The sequence below is a fragment of the Anoplophora glabripennis genome, unplaced genomic scaffold, assembly GCF_000390285.2.
Source record: "Anoplophora glabripennis isolate ALB-LARVAE unplaced genomic scaffold, Agla_2.0 scaffold77, whole genome shotgun sequence".
In the NCBI taxonomy this organism is placed as follows: domain Eukaryota; kingdom Metazoa; phylum Arthropoda; class Insecta; order Coleoptera; family Cerambycidae; genus Anoplophora; species Anoplophora glabripennis.
In genome coordinates this window covers 468,606-484,653 of record NW_019416717.1, presented here as the reverse complement: position 1 = coordinate 484,653, position 16,048 = coordinate 468,606, and the positions used below count along the sequence as shown (strand labels likewise).

General features: G+C 33.9%; 1 protein-coding gene across 2 annotated transcripts in view; it reads right to left on the bottom strand.

Annotated features, from left to right (window-relative positions):
• Positions 1-16,048, bottom strand: part of LOC108911518 (ephrin-B2) — a 382,567-nt gene that overhangs the window by 84,168 nt on the left and 282,351 nt on the right. The window lies entirely within an intron of this gene.

The following is a 16,048-nucleotide window of genomic DNA, read 5'->3' as shown; positions in this document are numbered from 1 at the left end:
ACAGGGTTCCCAGTGCTTTTGAAAACTTGAATTCCCTGACTTTCCAGGGTTTTCCATACCTAAAGATGAATGTTTTCCCTGACCTCTGATATGAAATAAGTTCTTCAACAATAGGTTTCCCTCAAGTTTAAAAAAATATATACACAAATAATTTATAGAACATTTTTATAAGTATGTACTTATTAAAGATCAATATAATTAAAGATCACAACAGAGGGAGAGGGGAGAAGGTAAAGAGAAAGGTGGAGATGACTTCGATTTTTGCTATATTTTCCAGTACCTTTCCTATTCTGTTTTTTCAATTGTATTACTAACCAATGAATGATACTTTAAATCCAATTCTTTATTTTGTTACTGATTTCTGTAATGTTTGTAACAGAATGTATGTCACTGTTATTCAAAAATACAGACTGGAAGTAGAAATCGCGGAAATGATTAGTATAGTGGACAACCATTTTTGTCTCCATAAAGAAAAATAGAACATGCATATGAAAGAAAATGTCAATTTTCCTTGAACCCGAAATCTATAGACAGCTGTTTAAAGTTTAAAATACATTTATCTAAAACAATTCTGTTAAATTATACTAATTTAAGCATGTCTCTGACTCTTATACGTGAGGTACTGAAGTATAGTCTTTCCGATCTCAATTGAAGAACCAAGAGGTTGGCAGTATGTACCATGTTCGGTCGCTGACGTAGCAACTCAGCATTGAAATATTTGAAAAACTTGTTCCCATATTTATTTAGCCATACCCAAATACAGGTCTGGTCGCCCAGTTGCAGAATGAACACGAGGGCAAACGCGGCACAAACACAGCTGCACTAGGATACTTGGCCATAAATTCAACAAATGTCATCAAATGGCCTAGCAGTGCAGTGCAACAATGCGGAATTTGGTCTGATTCAGGTAATTTTAATTTATTATAGGCACCTTCTATCAATCATTCATATTACAATTGCGAAAGGGAGAACTAAGAGGGATATTTTGTTTACTAATATTATTACCACATAGCATTTTGAAGACCTTTTGACACGGAACAAACCGAAATTTACCATATAATATCTAATAAAATTGTTTGAGGACGTAATCTGACTCAGATTTTTTTCAAAGTTATAAGTAATAATTCCCTTTATAGGCCAAGCAAATAAAATTTTTTACTTGAAAAAAGTCCTATCCGCGAGATTATTGTAAAATTGTCTAAAGGAACATAATACAAAACATCTCTCGTCTCGTGAGTCAATAAATTTTATTAACTAACTTTTCCATTTAAACAAATAAGTGAGGAAAACGGTTTTTTCACTTTGCAGGGAAAACTATCAATTTTAGCGAAGAAGACAGCTTGTAGGGAATAAAATTATCTACAAAATAAGACTTGTTAAATTAAAATCGGTTAATAAACAAAAAAGTTATTGCGAAAAAACAACCATTTTTTAATTTGTTATAAACAAACATGATAACTTTTTAAATGAACGATAGCTTCATTTATTTATTTAATAATAGTAAAACAATTCCGAAATTGAAATTTTAATTAATATTTCGTTTAATAATTTTTGTGACATTTTTGTAATTTAAAAGAATCCAGTATAAAAGATGCATTTTTTCTGATGTTCAGGTTATTTTTTACGAATTCGTAAATATGCCTATTGTTATTTTTTTCACTTTTCTCGCGCGCGCGACTCGCTTGGACGAGCTTCCCCCATCACCCCGCCGGACAGTTTACTTAGCAAGTACCTTCTCTTAAAGGGCTCGTGAGTCGTTAATCTTCCACATTTTTCAACGCAATTCATGGGAAACTTTATTTTATTTTGCGAAAAATTCAAGTCTTAATGTTACAAAAATCGTAGCGCAACAATTGCGCTACGATTTAAAAAAAGTCCTTATCTTGGCTCCTGTTGGTCGTAGAGGGTGCTTTTAAAAAAAAATTGTATTTTTTTGCCAGCTATCCATTGAATCTATTTTCGGTGAGGTAGCATAAATATCAACAATTTTATTCAAATTGTTTGTAAGCGAAAAAAACGCACGGTTTTTTAATGCACAATTTGAGAATGTTAATGTCAAAAAACGGTGATATTTTTTTAATAGGTCACTTAATTACGTCTTTAAGATTACAATGACACTTTCAGAATCATGTTTGGTTGAAAATTAACGCCTGTACAGAGGCTTAAAGTTCATAACTTTTGGAGCCTCCGTTATAAGCAAATTGAATTGTGCGAAAACTATTGCATCTACAGCGCCCACTTTTGGCACACTTTTAAAGTATGACAAAACCCTCAACTTGTCATAGGTTTTATAAAATTTTAACAATAAATGCGATAGTTATAAACAAATTAAAAAAATGGGCACTTTTCTTGTTTTTGCAATAACTTTTTTGTTTATTAACCGATTTTAATTTAACAAGTCTCATTTTGTAGATAATTTTACTCCCTATAAGCTGTCTGAGAGTCAATTTTCGCTAAAATTGATGGTTTTCCCTGCAAAGTGAAAAAACTGTTTTCCTCACTTATTTGTTTAAATAGAAAAGTTAGCTAATAAAATTTTTTGACTCGCGAGACGAGGGATGTCTTGTATTATGTTCTTTTAGACGATTTTACAATAATATCGCGGGTAGGAATTTTTTCGAGTTTCTCTTTTATTTTCGCTAATTTTCCTTGTGTATTATAGTCGTATTTTTATATAAACTATAGTCGACTTTGCCGCAATTATGTAAAGTTTTAATATATTTTTTCTCCGTGTAACAAGTATCTTTCATCCTATTGATTTTTAAATGCCCGTGGTGCCTTTTTCGTGACACATTATTATCAATTTACTTGCTGACAAAGCAACAAAAGCCCTTCGAAACAATATGTTGACTGATAAGTTTTGTTATCTACTTAAAATTATAATGAACATTGTTGTAGGAATTTCTTGGCTTCTATGGACACTTCCGTCAAAAAAAGAAACTGGAAAACAAGCGCAGTATTATGTCCTTCCCTTACCCCCCTTAATTGATTTTCGCTATTGTCGTAAAATCTACGCGATACACTTAATTAACTCGCGAGATCTTTTCGTGAAAGTTATTTCAATTAATGTCGCGCGTCCCAAACACATTGTTCTACGAGGAAATCGAATGCCAGGACATAAAATTGAACCGGCCCCGCCGTGTGACGAGCGAGGTGTTAATTAGATTCTGTTAAAATGCGGCGACCGTTCGTTTAAATGTGTATAAATAATCTTAGGAGGCCTGGACAATCAGCCGGTCGAGTTTTCGAAAAATTAGAAAGCGGCACTTAATTCCTACGCCTCCCGTTAGGACGCCATAAACCACACGGCGACGGTAAAGTTATAGTGGAATATTTACATACACAAACGCGATGTCGGCGGCCGGGGCAATATTCATAATATTAATTTTAGAGCCGTAGCGAAATCCCGGCAATTGTTTAAGCCTATGAAGTACGTCCCTGATTAACATTTAAATGGGAATAATTATTTTATATTCGAGACATCGATCGCGACAACGACGAAACGGCTCCTGTTAATGATAAATACGGTGTAGCTGAAGCGAGATCCGAACAATGGGTATTTTTTTCATTTAATTATCTCCTGTAACAACACACACCAGCAGGAAGCAGGGTTCCCAGTGCTTTTGAAAACTTGAATTCCCTAACTTTCCAGGGTTTTCCATACCTAAAGATGAATGTTTTCCCTGACCTCTGATATGAAATAAGTTCTTCAACAATAGGTTTCCCTCAAGTTTAAAAAAATATATACACAAATAATTTATAGAACATTTTTATAAGTATGTACTTATTAAAGATCAATATAATTAAAGATCACAACAAATAACAAAGGAATTTGTATTATATTCCATCAAAAAACCCAAATCCCTTTATTGTATGGTCATAAAAGAAACAATCACATTCACATAACCACAAAATTAAATATGTAGCATACGCAAGTGAAAGCCATACCACAGTATATACAGCGTGGTAAAAAAGTTCTGCATACAATTCATATTTTCGTTAAACAATTTTTTTTCGAAAAACGGTGAGACCCGTCGATTTTTATTTGATCCAAGGTACCTTGTTATGTGGAAATTTTTTTTTTCGATAATCCACTTACGGCAGCGATGACATAATTTTTATTTTAAATGACAACGCATATTTTTTTCGTTCGAAATTGATGACAGTGATAATTATCTAAACAACGGTGCGAAAATTTCGATGTCTTACATAACAATTTTTTTTAGAAAAATGCACCTTAAGTTCTTATAAGTGATAATTGTCTACTTACACTATTAATGGCTCCGAAAAGGACAAAGTTGACAAAATTACATTTCAAACGAGTAAAATTACACTAATGTTTGTGTAAGTCTAGCGAAATTGTTCGAATTGCCCACCCTGTACCATTTGGCATTGTCCTAAGCGTGTGTAAACGCCGTCTACACTTCGTTCAAGCATTCCCGGGTCGATTTGATTTATTTCAAAACGAATACGGTTTTTAAGTTCTTCCAAATCACCTGGTCTGTTTGTGTACACACGCGATTTCAAATAGCCCCACAAAAAAAAGTCTAGAGGTGTTAAATCAGGCGAACGCGGAGGCCACTCGATTGTTCCGCGTCGCCCGATCCACCGGCCAGTAAACGTGTTATTCAAGTACTCCCGTACTTGCACTCCATAATGGGGCGGTGCACCATCCTGCTGAAACCAAATTCTTTCCTCAGGAATATCAGGATCCTCGTTGTTCGGGAATAACTCTGCTAAGCTTGGGACCAAATCGAACCGCAGGAAATCCAAATAGCGAGCAGCAGTTAAATTTTCCTCGAAAAAATACGGGCCTAAAATACGACGCCCTATTATTCCCGCCCAAACGTTCACCTTTCGGGGGTGCTGATGATCTACTTCTTGCACCCAGTGCGGGTTTTCCTGAGACCAATACCGGCAGTTATGTCGATGCACCGATCCATTAAGATAAAAAGTAGCCTCGTCAGAAAAAATTATGTTCTTGAGGAAGTCGGGGTCTCCGTTACATCGATGCATTAAATCTTCACAAAAGTGGAGACGGCGGTCTGGGTCGTCCTCAGTCAATGCATGTATCAAGTGACCCTTATAGGGGTGAAATTTCTCTTTTTTGAGAAAGTTCACCACAGTTACATGTGAAATATCATTGTTCAATGCAATCGACCTTGTACTAGAATGAGGGTTGTCCTGGAGCTCCACCAGGATATTCAATCTAGTTTCATCATCTACTCTAGGACGACCCGCACGAGGAGCATCTTTCACACTACCAGTTTCCTCAAACCTTGCCAGTACCCTACTAACCGTAGATTGCGTAATTGGTGGTCTGTCAGGGTACGTTGCATTAAATAATTGGCAAGCTTCTTGATGGGTTCGTAACTTATCGCCGAAACCAATCATCCTCAAAATATCAATTCTTTCGCGTTCACTAAGTTTTGCCATTTCGAATTAAACGATTTCACCAAAGAATGTTAAATCGGTACTGATTTTTAGTCTTCAATATTTCAGGTAATCTACTCCTTTCAAGTAAACATTTCTTTGGATTTTTTTTTTTTGAGGAATTTATCGGCAAACTCGAAGACAAAAAGTCGACCTTAATTTGCTACATACTATTTGGATTTTGTGCGGTTGAACTTGGTTCTAAATTTTGCAGTTTAATCAGGATCCTGACAATATCTGATGAATAATTCCGCAAATAATTACATAACACCAGTTGCAACTTAAGTTATCTGAAATGCTTTCTGCCGAATAAATTATTTTCTAAGGCATTTGATCCGTAAACAGCAAATTATTGCATTCAAGAACTTAAGGTGCATTTTTCTAAAAAAAATTGTTATATAAGACATCGAAATTGTCACACCGTTGTTTAGATAATTATCACTGTCATCAATTTCGAACGAAAAAAATATGCGTTGTCATTTAAAAAAAAATTATGTCATCGCTGCAGTAAGTGGATTATCGAAAAAAAAATTTTTCCACATAACAAGGTACCCTGGATCAAATAAAAATCGATGGGTCTCACCGTTTTTCGAAAAAAAAATGTTTAATGAAAATATAAATGTTATGCAGAACTTTTTTACAACGTGGCCATACTTCATTACAACTCACTGCACTAGCACTAGACGAATAAGGCGGTTCGAAGTTCTTTATACGAGTTTTACCGCTGCGTTCTGCATTCGCGAGAATGTCGAATAAGCAAACGATTGCATTAGATGCTACCGTGATGTTTCTGTTTTGTGAGAAGGTAGAAAGGTGCAAATTCCAGGACTTCTGACTGAAATGGTACAAATTCCATGACTTTTTGGTATTTTGCATCAAATTCCTGGATTTCAGTCCAGGGTCAGTTTCTCAATTCCCTGACTTTTCCGGGTTTTCCAGGGTCGCTGGGAACCCTGGGAAGGATCTCTCCAAAACGCAGTCTAGACCCAAACTGAGAAAGGTCACAAAGTAATTTTTCTGTTTGACGAGGTGAATCAGCTGAATCCTATGGTTTTTGAATCCACGAATTTTTATTTACCATAATGTTCTCCATTATCTCATTCATTCCATCGCCAATGCAAAGGTGAGTGTTTAATGGACAAGAAATCGTACTTTTAGTAATACAATGATAGAACAAGCAGATCCATCCAGGCATTGAAAGATCACGGAGAACATGTAAACATCAGAGAATGTACCTTGCCTGTTTTGTCCAGCAAATCTGTAAAGATATTCAATAATTGTGATTAACGCATGTGTTAATAGTTTCCTAAAAGCATTCTGAGGGGTGTGATTATGTTTATAGTACCGTACGCAATATTTTTTATGTTAAACAGGCGTGCAAAATTCAGGAAACGTAAGATAAACATACGAGGTAAAAATATGCCTTTTTCCCTTATTTTGTCTGTTGTCTTATATCCTCAAGAAAACTTATATAACTGGTGCAGTGAAGATTTATTGTTTTTAACCTGGCTAGATTTTCTAAAATGCTTGACACAAAATTGCGCATATAAACGCCCGCCTTAAGCAATTTATCTTCATTTATCGTATATGTACGCTTTAAATATGACCACCCTGTATAATTATTAATAATTGTCAAACGAAGCATTTTCCTGTATAGTATAATTTGAAGTATTCTGTATAATATTATACTCATTTAAACTTGAGGAGAAATGATAAATTATCTGGTTAAAAAAAATGGAGTAATTAAAAAGTTTATCAGCAAAAAGATGGTCAAAATTCACATTTTATTTAGAATACATACTTTAATGAATGGCAAATTGCACATGAGCAATGTAAATAATATGTAGGTATTTTGGAAAAATGCAGTAAAAATATAATTATTCAAATCCAGTTTCTACGAATAGTAAATGAAAATCTTACAATGCAATTTCCGTTAAATTTTACATTGATTGTTGTTAAAGCTGTTACTTAATTTTTAGTTTAATTTCACTACTATAGCTGTAACTAATATTGTCAATTTAATTATACACATGAGTAAAGTTAAAATAAAATTATATTCATTTAGGCAACTCTTTTGTTAAGTTTTTAACTTACTTGAATTTGAAATTTCATTAGTAAAATTAAAGATAATTTTACAGGAGACTATTACAGACACTTTTGATATAGTTCTGAATTCACACTTCACTTAGAATTTCACAATCTGTATTGCTGACACCAACTACTTATTTTCAACGTCATTTTATTGTATTCCTTTCTGGAGTGTGCTATACATATCAAAATAATAAGTAACAAGTCTTCGTATTGTATTAAATGTAATATATTACGGTTTATTAGATATATCCATTGAACCATTGCGTTTCGTAAGCCAAAAACAAGAACTTAATAATATACGTAACAATATTTTCTATTAAGTAGATATTTATTTCTATGTTGCATGATCATGACTATAAATACATTTTATATAAATATCAGTAATTTTGATATAGGTATGTATAGAAATTATTAAATATTATAACCAAATAAATGTGTTAATATCAATGCTTTGAAATACATATTTTCTTAAATAACAAAGTGCCCACGTTACTTAATTTTCTGTAACAATAGTAGCAAATTTCATCTGTTTATTGTATTGGTAATGGCAATTGATTGATACAAGATAATTAAATTCTGGAAATGATGTCATATTTTCAATGGCTGTTACTCATATATAAGATGAAAAAAAATTATATAGACTTTCACAAAGCCTGATGACCCTCAGGACATTTTTTTCTCATAGACACAACCCTGTTGCTGGGAAAAATTTTCAGTTGTAAAACTTGTATAGCGTTTTTTATATTTCAAACTTTTTTCAAAATGTTAACAGTTAAAAATTATTTCCCTGAAATTATCATGTGACAGATACAAAAAAAAAACAGATAGAAATATTTATTCAAATGTTTTTTTTTGAAAATGCAAAATAAAATGCATAAAAGCAATGGTATTTGTAAATACCATTGCATTTATGCAAATTTTGAGCAACTCAACAAAGGTATTACATTGTAATGAAGCTAACTTCATAAAAATTGCCATAAAATATCACTGGGAAAAGCCGCAGCTAACGACATCTAGCAGACTGTCAAAAACTGAGGACACTGATGAATTTAGTTAGTATCCTTAAAAATGTATTATTAAATTTCAACGCATTTTATTGTTTTTATTTAAATCATCTTTGATGTGCAGAACCTCAGGAACAAAAAACGACAAGCCCATATTCCATAGAGAAACATCTTATTTTTTGACGTTATATCTAGACTCTGAATTTATGGCACTTTCCTTTAAAACACCCTGTTTAAAATTTGACAGCCACTGTGTATCTGTGGATTTTTCAAAACTTGGAAAGCATATTTCCAGTAGAAAGGATAATATGTACTAAAATTATATTTTACTCATCTTTCCGTTACGATCGTACAATCCTTTGTGTGACTAATTAAAAATGAAACGCGATACATCCTCAAACCAGCCCCTATCGATCCCGATCGGCCCCGTTCGACATCGATACTTTGCCGTCGAATTAATTGGTGTTAAAATATTGAAAATTATTAGTACGCTCGCTAATTGATCCGAATTGGTCGCGAATTTGAACATCCGCCAATTAAAACCCGGCCCGGTCGGTATCGGACCCGAATTAAAACAAATCTAAACGGGCTAATATAACAAAGGCACCGGCAAATTATATTTATCCTTACTTAATAAAAGCCAACTGTTTGCCGGAGAGGTGGCCGATCGATAGTGTAAAATAATTATTTCCATTTGGATATCACCAGGCAAGTACCTATAGCAACATTTATGACGAATACGGACGTTTCCATAAGTGAAAATATATACAGGGTTATCCAAAAGTCCCGGTACGGCAGAAAAACTTTGGAAAGCATTTTGGGAAAAAATGTTTCAGACAAAAGTGTCATGATTTTTCCCTGGCTATCTGATGGTGACCTTGGATTTGACCTTGACCTTCAATGTCATTTGAAGGTCAAGTTAAGTTTTTTAAATGGAAACCCCAATTTTTTTATTGTAGATTTGGAAAGAGCAGGAAATTTTACGTCCAAAGATGGTCTTGACCATGACTTTAACAGTGACCTTCTAGGTCATGCCAAGGTCAAAGTTGTTTTTTCATTGGTAACCCCTATTTTTTATTACGGATTTGGAAAGAGCTGAAATTTAACCTTCAAGTACGACCTTGACTACGACTTTGACAACGACCCTCAAGATCATGTCAAAATCAGGTTAATTTGACCTTGAAGGTCATGGTCAAGGTCATAGTTAAACGTAAAATTTCCTGCTCTTTCCAAATCCGCAATAAAAACTAGGGGTTCCTATTTAAAAAAAAATAACTTGACCTTCAAATGACCTTGAAGGTCAAAGTCAAGGAAACTGTTGGCACCATAAACGAAGAAATGATTCGTCTGATTTGTAAAATGTGATTATTCCTCTTTTTTGACTAAACCCTGGATTTAAGCATTTCTTATTGTTGTTTCAGTTCTCGAACAACTTTGTTAAATACAGTTTTTAAAGAAAACGAAAAGTAAAGGCACTATGCTTAGGACAATGTTGTTGTATATTTTATTTATTACATATTTGATTACTGCCAATGGCTTCTCAAGATAAGCAAAACTTTTTATCAAGAATAACACTTTTCCTCGAAATATCAGCATTCCATCCGGGGACACACTGTATATTCTTTTATCATTATATCACAAGTGGACAAATTTTAAGCTAAAGTGAATATATTTTTTTAAACTAAAGAAATTTCTGCCTTTCACAGCTCAATCGCTAATATCAATATCATAAATGCATACAAAATACGTTGACAACACCAAATTACGCAAGCCCGTATATGAAAAAACGCGAAAGTGGTTTTAGAATAACTAGGCAGTGTTCCATTCAACTCGTGTTATGCTTGGAAACATCGAAAACACTCAGAAGCCGGCAGTTATCTAGAAAGTAATTAACTAATGACAATGTCGTTTTACTAAGTGTGTCATTTACATAATTGATCTATGTATGAGTACAAGTTAACAATTATCTTATCCTTAATTAAATGAAAGGAGTAGCAGCGGTTCGTCGGGCTTTAGTCAGTGGTAGAAAATCATTCACAAATTCCAGGTAATAAAAACTATTCGATGGTTAATGTAGGTACACGAAATTGTTAAACAAAATTGCAAACGTACTGAATGCATTCATTACTTTTTATTTCCACTTAACATCAACCCTTCGGGTTATTCGTGTACGTACTTTTACTGTTCTAGACCAGTGACGTACATAAAACTTTGCAAAAATGTTAAGATTTCAAAGCTCGCAACACTCCACTAGCGTACACCACTGATTGCAGACGATAATGACGGTGAGTGCGGATAAAATATGCCTGTGCGTGTACGGATACGCATCGTCTGTTTGAACATTGAGTCGGTAAATCAGCGCGCATCAAAGGGATTCAACGTTTCCGTTCGCATTTTTACGCTTGCTGACGATTCCCAACAGCTACCGAGAAATAGATTCGAAGACGATGTTTGGCAAGTGTTTTGTGTACAAACATTTGTGCACAAGTATAAAACTAGTATTTTTCAGCGCAGTAAAGCGTTCTTGAGTCACTTTAAATGAATGACTTCCTCTCGTATATATTTTTAGATTTGAACATCCAAAAAAATCGATTCTCGTTAGCAGGGTAGGGAAATAGCTATTTTTGATTCTAGGTTGCAAAGCACTGCTTTTGTATTCAAGAATGGACAGTTTTTTGCAAACGCTAGCGAATTATTTTTGACAGTTTTAATTTGTATTTGCCTGTGATAGAAAAATCATTTGATATTTATTCTATGTACTATTACTTCATTTTTTAGTATTTGTGGCCAAGAAGGATCCAAGTTCAAGGATAATTTGATACACAGTTCAACAAAATAAACGCAGTCCCTTTTAATTCTTATTTTGACCTAAAAAATACGCCATCAAATTCTTTGTACTGAATTTTGAATCACCCTGTATATGTAGTATGTGATTTTTGTATTTGTCTGTTTCTTTCAGTATAAAACTATGGTTAGGCATTTTCATTAAAAAATATATTTTTTCTCACAGGTGGCAAAATACCCAATAAAAAATTTAAATAATTTTTGGTTAATGAAGGTATCTAACATACTCTATAACTTTTTGAGGTTATCTTAATAAAGGGCGATCGTGAGGCTTGTAGAAGAGATGAACTACTAAATACGTCAGTACAAAATATAGAAGACAAAAGTTATGTGGCTATCATTCCCGAAAACAAGGCACACAGTCACTGGACATATTTGTTTTTTATCACACTACATAATACCGAATAAGTTTACTAAAAATTGTCGAATTTTTATGGAAAATGTGCCAATCAAGTGGTTGGTATTGAAGCAGCATATGAATACTTATTCGGGCCACTGTTTCGGACGATCTCTGTGAAGATTTTAATTGATTCTGGGGCAGATATTACCACCTTTAAAAGTCATGGGAGTTAATTCTTTTTTCAGTGGCGGAAATATACTCGTACAATGAAAAAATAAAATTCAAGTTTCAAATAGAATATCTTCGAAAGTTTTTGATTTAGTTGCTTTGTCGGTATCGATACTTGACAATCCCTCGAAGCTAGAGCAGCTTCTTTTAATTTTTCGCATCAAAAGATCACGGAGAACATGTAAACATCAGAAAATGTACCTTTCCTGTTTTGTCCAGCATATTTGCAAATATGTATACTCAATAATTGTGTCTAGACACACTACACGGTCGATAGCCGCACGATTTAAGGCGTCAATACTTAAATCGATGTGTCGATCTGCCCGGGTTTCGAATTCCGCGGCCGGTAGACCGTAGATTAGCTATGCTTGTACGCCTTGGCACCCTCTGTGCAGGTATGGTAGGGTGGAAGAATGTTGGCTTGGGTCAATGTGAGAGATTGACACCGGTTGGCATTTGACCACCCCCCTAATTAATGAGGTTTTCCAGGTTTCCCTCATTCCTGCACTGAATGGTGGTTAGGGCCTACCAACATAAGTTGTTCCTGGGCGCAAATGCGGCCTGCGTAATAATAATATGCCGCCTCCTCTCCCGCACAAGTCTCCGACTTCTGGGCTAATTCTCGTAGTTAGAATGAGGAGTAGAGATATTATTATTATTGCATTAGTTAATAGTTTCCTAAAAACATTTTGTGTATGTTTATAGTACCGTTCGTGATTTCCTGTATGTTCAATAGGCGTGCAAAATTCAGGAAACATACGAGGTAAAAATACACTTTTTTCCCTTATTTTGAATGTCTTGCTAGTTGTTTTATACCCTCAAGAAAACTTATATAACTGTTACAGTGAAGTGATATTGCTTCTTAAATTTTCTAAAATGCTGGACAAAAACTGCGCGTATAAACACCCCCCCCCCCCTTAGGAGATTATCTTGTCCCCACGTCTTGGGTTAACTTTGAACCACTGTAATTATTGGGTACCTCAATTCGCAATTTTCGAACAATTAAATAATGGTATAGTTGATTAGTTTGAGTTTGAACTTCAACTTTGTTCGGTTGAAATAAAAAAAGTTTCCAACTAAATTCCAATTATTCAATTGAATTAATAAGTAACAGCTCTGAGATTTTTTTCTGGAACAGAATAGTCCATTTCGTTCAATTTAACTAAACCGTCTTTTAGATACTTAGAAAACGGAATTAAAATGCAAATATATTATTTGCGAATAATTATTATTCTATGTATGTTTTAACGTTCCTTTTATTTTCCAATAAAACGTATAAGTAAGCAACTTATTTATCCATTTATTTCAGTAAATTTAGTTTAAAAAAACTGAGGCCAAACGAGTGATTTATTCTGAAGATGAAATCAAATTCTAGGAGTCTATATAAGAGCAATATTAAAAAGAGCCAAGTGGTTCTATTTAAGATTTAGCTTGAATGTTTTCACAGAGGAAAATAATGCTACTACTACAGCCTTTTAACTCCCATATCGTTAAAACGGGCCGTAATATATTACCAAAAAAACAAATCTGCATTCAGTTTTATTCATTTAATGACTCTCTGCTTGGAACGTCTACAACATACGGCCATATTTCCCGGCCTGCATTCGGAATTGCAAAAATTAATATCCCGGAAAAGATAGCATGTATTTTTATTTAAGGATATCGTTCTGCAATAAAAAGCGACTAAATACTACAACAGGGCAAAGCGCGAAAAAGTACAGAAGTGATAGATTTTTTCTTTGTACGCATCTTTTTCACATTTTCTTTGAATCTAATAAAATAAATTATACCAAACCCGGAGTATGTATTTGTATATCCTGGTCCGGGAAAACATTTTTCTGTGCGAAAAATCGACAAAGCACTGTGTAAAACCCCCAAAAGGAGAAACAAAACATTTATATTTAACGATGCCGTGGAAATTATGCATTCAATCAACGTTCCAAATTTATAAATAAATATGTTGATTTGCCGCAGCAATATATTACCATTAGTCCAAGCCATTAACCATGGCAATATAGTATATTTTTTTATAGCGGAATATTAATTGGTTCTGACAATCCACAGATTTCTGTAGAACATGATTTGACTATTAGTATCAATAAATATTATTAGTACTATTAATTCCCTTCTAATGCTATCAACACCTACAGGCTACGGCTACACCGATGGATTATACTCATGTCAGAAATATTTAAAAAATGTTTAGGAAACATCCAAATAGTCCGTCACTAATGATGGGCGCTGAATTTATTAAGATAAGAAAGAGGTATGGCTATTTCTTGAATTTTTCTCAATCGATCTGTGTCATTTCTGTTAAAATCGTGATGAAACATTTAGGCGCTTAACATACAAATAATAATTTTACGTAAAGAGTGTTCACACAATTTTTTAAATTCAGCATGTTGAAAATGTACAAACATTTAGAAAACTTTGCATAACCATTATTTTTCCTTTTTTTTATTTACACTATTCGACGGGTCACAGTCCAATAACAGAACATACTACTTATATAGATAAAAAAATTATACAACGACATAACTGAATATGATACACGCAAAGAAATACAAACAAAAAGTAAAATACAGGTCAAAAAGGTCACGCTAAAACAATAAAGGAATTCTGTTCCCTTCAACCTTTTCAAGGTTGTCAATATATAATGTCAATATGTAAATAAATTGGTGACTATAATATTCCAACAGATTTTCATTTGGATCGAATTGTGTGCCATTTTTATTCCGAAGAGTTGGCAGCGTTGTGCGGGTGAGCAAGTGAAGATTGTGAAAATTCATTACAAGTACGGAGAGTGTGTAGCTGAGACTTTGCGCAAATTACGTGGAATTTTCGGTAGAAGGAACGAATGAAATGATTAACTGGCAAATTTGAATAAACAGGTTCGGTTGCAGACAAAAAAACAGGCCGCCCTCGTACTAGCCGTTCAGCCGAAAATATTGGAACGGTGAGTGAGAGTGTGGCGGAAATTAAATGAAACATGTCGAGATTTGAAGATGCAGATCTTATATTTTGTTTACAGGTAAATTACGTAACATTTAATTTATCTGGATTTAAATATAAATTATTTTTAACACATCAATCATCAACTTAATTCAAGTTATATGACGACGACATATTAGCAATTTTAGAACAAATTTTAATGTCGTCTGAAAATAACAATCGTTAAATTATTAACCATATCATTATTCAATGGGATGCCAAGGATAGAGCCCTGAGGTACCCCTTAAGTAGTTTCTATTTGCACAGATTTCAAAAATTATTAATTGTAACTATGAGCGATAGTTAGTACATATTATCAGGTCTTTTTTAAACAGCGGCACAATTTTAAATAATTTCCATATAGAGGGGAGAGGGGTAAATTCCAGTGCTCAAACTGAGCTTAAACAAGACTGTTAAACGATTTGAAATTACTACACAGTTTTTAAACACAGTAAAAAATGTTGGAATTCCACCACACATTTTATACAATCATTCAAATTTTTCGAGTTTTCTTTAACACAGAGTAAACTAGTGATGGAAACAACCCAACATGGGGGCAACAAATGAACCTGAACCATACACCAGCCAACTTCCTGCATAGATCTTAATATCAATCGTTCTAGAGAGGATATACTCATTCACTTACAATTACTGAACCTTACCGGAGCCCTTGACTATGAATGCGTCACGAGAATTCTCATGGTAATCGTATCAATTTATCTCTAATTCGAATAAATAACAACCCAGCGCTACCTAAAGACCCTTTGGGTTCTCCAACCAGAGGTAGGTACATGTTAATTTTTTATATGGGTATCTATTAACTAATGGTAATAAAATTGTAGGTACACCTTATCGTACAACATGTATCTCATCTGGCTAAATGAATTTAAGAAGTCGATTTAAAACCATAGGCGTGGCTACGGAACGGGCTAAGGATGGGAAGAAATCAATAATCAAGTTACTTAAGTAGATTTTGAAACTACATAATATGAAAAGATGCTTTAGTTTTTTTGAAATTGTTTTCCACTAGACTGTTCCATTCCACTAAAGTTTTCAGATGACCCCACAAATAAAAGTATAAAGGATTCTTATCTGGTGAACTGGTAGGCTAACGACA